Here is a 7,057-nt window from a genome sequence, read left to right as displayed (position 1 = left end):
ATTGAGAATGATGCTTTCAGTCTCTTTATGCTTGGGAATAATGCTTTCAGTCTAAAAAAACTAGCCTAATTTTAAACAAAACTGCATTAAAAGAGTGAGTTTTGCCAATACCAAACATTTAAACATCTCAGCCAGGAATTAACAACAAGAAAACATAGAGACTTAGCTTTATTTCCGAAAAATGCCGAAGAAAACATGATCTTATCCTTTTGCTATGCCACCGGACAGCACCATTTTACAGGAATATTCATACCCACGTTTTTGTTGAAAATGCTCTCAGAATGCAGAAAATTCAAAGTAATTTTGCAAAATTTTCTGGGGGAGGTCCCCCAGACCCCCCGCCGCTGGGTGTCGTCTCAGGCGAAAACGCCGGCGGGCTTCGCCCGCCAGTCGTCAAACCCCCCCTTTTAAAATTCCTGGCTATGCTACTCTCAATGGCCCCCCCCCCCCCCTTGAGAAAATCCTGTGTACGCCACTGGGTATGATCATTAGCTTCATACTTTAAAATAACATTTAGGTACTGGTACTTGGTAGTAGGAACGGTGCTCTTTCACAAGACGCCCTGTTGGTCAACTGGACAAAATGATGACGTCATAAAATGTCACACACATTGGAATGGACTATTATACAATTTTGCGATCGTTGCAAAGCACAAGCATAGATCTAACCAACTAAGTTAATACCAAGTCCCAAAATACAACTAGCTCCATCCAGTGGCCACCTAAACTTGACCAAATTCAAACCATTATCAAAAGTTTACACGCCCTGCGTGATCACGATAATTAATTGTCTTCCATTTATTCATTTCTTGCTCAATTTCAACAGATTTGCTATCGTTAAAAAGCACAAGCATAGATCTAACCAACTAAGTTAATATCAAGTCCCAAAATACTACTAGCTCCATCCAGTGGCCACCTAAACTTGACCAAATGCAAACCTTCACCAAAACTTCATTTTAAATGATAAACAATCTAAATTAAATCCAATTAAAAGAACATGTCACTGTTTATTGAAGGGCTAACTTTCATTTTTATATCTTGCTTAATATATGAGCAATCGTTGTTCGAAGACAGCACCCCAACGAAGCTTTTGCCCAATGCATTTCAATGGCGAATCGATCGTCTTTCAGTTCACGCCCTGCGTGATCACGATAATTAATTGTCTCCCATTTATTCATTTCATGCTCAATTTCAACAGATTTGCTACCGTTAAAAAGCACAAGCATAGATCTAACCAACTAAGTTAATACCAAGTCCCAAAATACTACTAGCTCCATCTAGTTGCCACCTAAACTTGACCAAATTCAAACCATTATCAAAAGTTTATTTGCAATGATAAAAACATTAAACGACAACCAATTAAAAGAACATGTTACTGTTTATTGCAGGGCTAAATTTCATTTTTATACCTTATTTAATATATGAGCAATCGTTGTTCGAAGACAGCCCCCCAACGAAGCTTTTGCCCAATGCATTTCAATGGCGAATCGATCGTCTTTCAGTTCACGCCCTGCGTGATCACGATAATTAATTGTCTTCCATTTATTCATTTCTTGCTCAATTTCAACAGATTTGCTATTGTTGAAAATCACAAGCATAGATCTAACCAACTAAGTTAATACCAAGTCCCAAAATACTACAAGCTCAATTTAGTGGTCACTTAAACTTGACCAAATTCAAACCATTATCACAAGTTTATTTGCAATGATAAAAACATTAAACGACAGCCAATTGAAAGAACATGTTACTGTTTATTGAAAGGTTAACTTTCATTTTTATATCTTATTGAATATATGAGCAATCGTTGTTCGAAGACAGCCTCCCAACGAAGCTTTTGCACAATGCATTTCAATGACGAATCGATCGTCTTTCTGGATTTGCATTGCGTGATCACGATAATTAATTGTCTTCCATTCCCATTTATATTGAAAAAATGCTAAAGTCATAAAAAGGATTAGGATCAGGCACACAAATAGCCTAATTGGTGGTGTAATGGCTTGTCCGAATCAAGTAATGTAACAAACACTGATCAATAGGAAAGCGATGTGTGCTCTAGAGCGGTGTAGAACTTTGACCCTTTGTGAGGTCGTAGAAGAATTCTTGTCACTCGGCCCGCAGTCGACATCAACTGGAAAAGCTCGGTTGAGGAAGCAAGTGATGTCAGCTCCAAGTGCAGGAGCCAGAAAATTGTTCCTATTTGGATTGAGAAACTTCTGCAAATAATAAAAAGAAACAACAACCAGCGAGACAGTGGGTGCGGATACTTATGTTTTGTTCAATGCTTAGCCAAGAAATTTTTTCACAACACATAGGCTAAGCCGAATAAACCTAGGCTTAAATATGGATCAAAGGTAAGTAACGAAACCGTAGTGAAATGACTTGGGCTTGCATTCTCGTGTTCTTTCATAACCACACAAAGTCATTTTCCCAAAGGCAAGTTAGCACTTCAATAAACAGTAACATGTTCTTTTAATTGGATTTGATTTACTGTAGATTGTTTATCATTTAAAATAAAGTTTTGATGAAGGGTTGGATTTGGTCAAGTTTAGGTGGCCACTAGATGGAGCAAGTAGTATTTTGGGACTTGATATTAACTTAGTTGGTTAGATCTATGCTTGTGCTTTTTAACGGTAGCAAATCTGTTGAAATTGAGCAAGAAATGAATAAATGGGAGACAATTAATTATCGTGATCACGCAGGGCGTGAACTGAAAGACGATCGATTCGCCATTGAAATGCATTGGGCAAAAGCTTCGTTGGGGGGCTGTCTTCGAACAACGATTGCTCGCATATTAAATAAGATATAAAAATGAAAGCTAGCCCTTCAATAAACAGTAACATGTTCTTTTAATTGACTGTCGTTTAATGTTTTTATCATTGCAAATAAACTTTTGATAATGGTTTGAGTTTGGTCAAGTTTAGGTGGCCACTAAATTGAGCTTGTAGTATTTTGGGACTTGGTATTAACTTAGTTGGTTAGATCTATACTTGTGCTTTTCAACAATAGCAAATCTGTTGAAATTGAGCAATAAATGAATAAATGGGAGACAATTAATTATTGTGATCACGCAGGGCGTGAACTGAAAGACGATCGATTCGTCATTGAAATGCATTGGGCAAAAGCTTCGTTGGGGGGCTGTCTTCGAACAACGATTGCTCGCATTTTAAATAAGATATAAAAATGAAAGTTAGCCCTTCAATAAACAGTGACATGTTCTTTTAATTGGATTTGATTTAGATTGTTTATCATTTAAAATGAAGTTTTGGTCATGGTTTGCATTTGGTCAAGTTTAGGTGGCCACTGGATGGAGCTAGTAGTATTTTGGGACTTGATATTAACTTAGTTGGTTAGATCTATGCTTGTGATTTTCAACGGTAGCAAATCTGTTAAAATTGAGCAAGAAATGAATAAATGGGAGACAATTAATTATCGTGATCACGCAGGGCGTGAACTGAAAGACGATCGATTCGCCTTTGAAATGCATTGGGCAAAAGCTTCGTTGGGGTGCTGTCTTCGAACAACGATTGCTCATATATTAAATAAGATATAAAAATAAAAGTTAGCACTTCAATAAACAGTAACATGTTCTTTTAATTGGATTTGATTTAGATTGTTTATCATTTAGAATGAAGTTTTGGTGAAGGGTTGGATTTGGTCAAGTTTAGGTGGCAACTAGATGGAGCTAGTAGTATTTTGGGACTTGATATTAACTTAGTTGGTTAGATCTATGCTTGTACTTTTCAACGATAGCAAATCTGTTGAAATTGAGCATGAAATCAATAAATGGGAGACAATTAATTATCGTGATCACGCAGGGCGTGAACTGAAAGACGATCGATTCGCCATTGAAATGCATTGGGCAAAACCTTCGTTGGTGGGCTGTCTTCGAACAACGATTGCTCATATATAAGGTATAAAAATGAAATTTAGCCCTGCAATAAATAGTAACATGTTCTTCTAATTGGCTGTCGTTTAATGTTTTTATCATTGCAAATAAACTTGTGATCATGGTTTGAATTTGGTGAAGTTTAGGTGGCCACCAGATGGAGCTAGTAGTATTTTAAGACTTGGTATTAACTTAGTTGGTTAGATCTATGCTTGTGCTTTTCAACGGTAGCAAATCTGTTGAAATTGAGCAAGAAATGAATAAATGGGAGACAATTAATTATCGTGAACACGCAGGGCGTGAACTGAAAGACGATCGATTCGCCATTGAAATGCATTGGGCAAAAGCTTCGTTGGGGGGCTGTCTTCGAACAACGATTGCTCATATATTAAATAAGGTATAAAAATGAAATTTAGCCCTGCAATAAACAGTAACATGTTCTTTTAATTGGTTGTCGTTTAATGTTTTAACATTGCAAATAAACTTTTGATAATGGTTTGAATTTGGTCAAGTTTAAGTGGCCACCAGATGGAGCTAGTAGTATTTTGGGACTTAATATTAACTTAGTTGGTTAGATCTATACTTGTGATTTTCAACGGTAGCAAATCTGTTGAAATTGAGCAAGAAATGAATAAATGGAAGACAATTAATTATCGTGATCACGCAGGGCGTGAACTGAAAGACGATCGATTCGCCATTGAAATGCATTGGGCAAAAGCTTCGTTGGGGGGCTGTCTTCGAACAACGATTGCTCATATATTAAATAAGATATAAAAATGAAAGCTAGCCCTTCAATAAACAGTGACATGTTTTTTTAATTGGATTTGATTTAGATTGTTTATCATTTAAAATGAAGTTTTGGTCATGGATTGCATTTGGTGAAGTTTACGTGGCCACCAGATGGAGCTAGTAGTATTTTGGGACTTGGTATTAACTTAGTTGGTTGGATCTATGCTTGTGCTTTTTAACAATAGCAAATCTGTTGAAATTGAGCAATAAATGAATAAATGGGAGACAATTAATTATCGTGATCACGCAGGGCGTGAACTGAAAGACGATCGATTCGCCATTGAAATGCATTGGGCAAAAGCTTCGTTGGGGGGCTGTCTTCGAACAACGATTGCTCATATATAAGGTATAAAAATGAAAGTTATCCTTTCAATAAACAGTAACATGTTCTTTTAATTGGTTGTCGTTTAATGTTTTTATCATTGCAAATAAACTTGTGATAATGGTTTGAATTTGGTCAAGTTTAAGTGGCCACTAGATGGAGCTAGTAGTATTTTGGGACTTGATATTAACTTAGTTGGTTAGATCTATGCTTGTGATTTTCAACGGTAGCAAATCTGTTGAAATTGAGCAAGAAATGAATAAATGGGAGACAATTAATTATCGTGATCACGCAAGGCGTGAACTGAAAGACGATCGATTCGCCATTGAAATGCATTGGGCAAACAGAAATAGGCTTTTAATTTTCTTTTAATTGGTTGTCGTTTAATGTTTTCATCATTGCAAATAAACTTTTGATAATGGTTTGAATTTGGTGAAGTTTAGGTGGCTACTAGATGGAGCTAGTAGTATTTTAGGACTTGGTATTAACTTAGTTAGTTAGATCTATGCTTGTGCTTTCCAACGATCGCAAATTTGTTTAAATTGAGCAAGAACTGAATAAATGAGAGAGAATTTCCTTCCCGTGTGTTTTCATTGCATTTCCATCCCGCACTTCCTCCTTCATAATAGTCCATTACAATGTGTGTGACGTGTTTTACGTCATCATTTTGTCTAGTTGAACTGTGTTGCCAGATTGGGCTACTTATCGCAAATTGGGCTACTTTCCATATGTGATTTGCGACAAAAAATTGAGCTTGGCGACTTGCGACTTTTTGGGCTACTTTTAAATTTAGATTGGCGACAATATAACAAGGTTGCGACTTTTTACATTGGAAATTTCTTACTAAAGTAAGTTTCGCTTGCAGTCTACTGACAGTTTATTTGTAGTTTACAAATTTTACAGCGCATTCTCATGTTTCCAAATTCCAAGACGTAGCAAGGGACATGGTTGAGTGAGTTTCTAGTCTATTCTAGCGTTACGTTATCTCCGTTCTACTTCTATGTCTTACTGTAGAAGTCAGAACGCAGAAGTGCTTGAAAAGTAGTGTGCTGAAAAAGTAGTGAGAATCTAATACTGTACCCGATAGAGCCTGATGTGAACGTGCCTTACTGTACCGGTAACTCTGTTGCTATTTAGCAGAGTAATTTGTGCAATTTCACTGGGTTTGTTAAGCTGATTTTTCATATGTGTGTTATTAATTAACATTTTTTTTCAGGTTCTTCCACTGACTGGCATGCAGTTTTTACATAGTTTACTAATCAATGTAGTAATATGTATGTTTGTTGAATTTGTGTAATGATGATTGTACACCTTGTCCTTCAGTGAAAAAAAAACCCAACACATGCAGGTGTTCCACTCCACAAATCTTAATTTTTGTTATGATTTTATGAGAAAAATTGGCTTTTTTTATGATCTTTTTGCTTATTTTATGCTGTTTTTATGCTTTTGCACCGGCCACATTATATTGCTTAACTGAAGTTACATTTGCTAAAAAAGTTTGGAAGCAATCCACACTATTGACAAGATATCAGCGACTTAAGGAAGGGATTTCAAGCAATTTTGATTATTAACTAATACCGTATACCATAAGCAAACGAAACCAAGCAACAACATGGCATTTATCATGATACACAGGAAAAATAACTAAAAATTGCAAACGTTTTCAATCAAATGTGTTCAACCATCAAATGTGTCAGACGAACAATCAAATGAGCTGCAATTTTTATGATTTTTATGACTAAGGTAAAATTTTATGACTATTTTATGTTTTTTTTTTAAAATGATAAATTTTATGATTTTTTATGATTTTATGCCGAGTGGGACCCATGCACATGACAAAACTGAGGCTAAGCAGTTTCTGTCATGAATTATGCCTAACAGAGACATCCAAAAGATTGTGGCTGTGTCAGTGTTAGAACGCTTCACGGGGGGTCTGGGGGGCTTCGCCCCCCAGAAGTTGGAAAACATAGTTCCCGCGCCCCCTGCTATAAATTGGGCTACTTTGGGAGCAAATTTGCTACTTTTTTGGCTACTTTTTTTTTCAAAATCTGGAAACTCTGC

This window comes from Aplidium turbinatum, chromosome 6 (assembly GCF_918807975.1).
Source record: "Aplidium turbinatum chromosome 6, kaAplTurb1.1, whole genome shotgun sequence".
Lineage (NCBI taxonomy): Eukaryota > Metazoa > Chordata > Ascidiacea > Aplousobranchia > Polyclinidae > Aplidium > Aplidium turbinatum.
The sequence above is the reverse complement of the archived record's forward strand: the minus strand, read 5'-3'. Positions refer to the sequence as shown.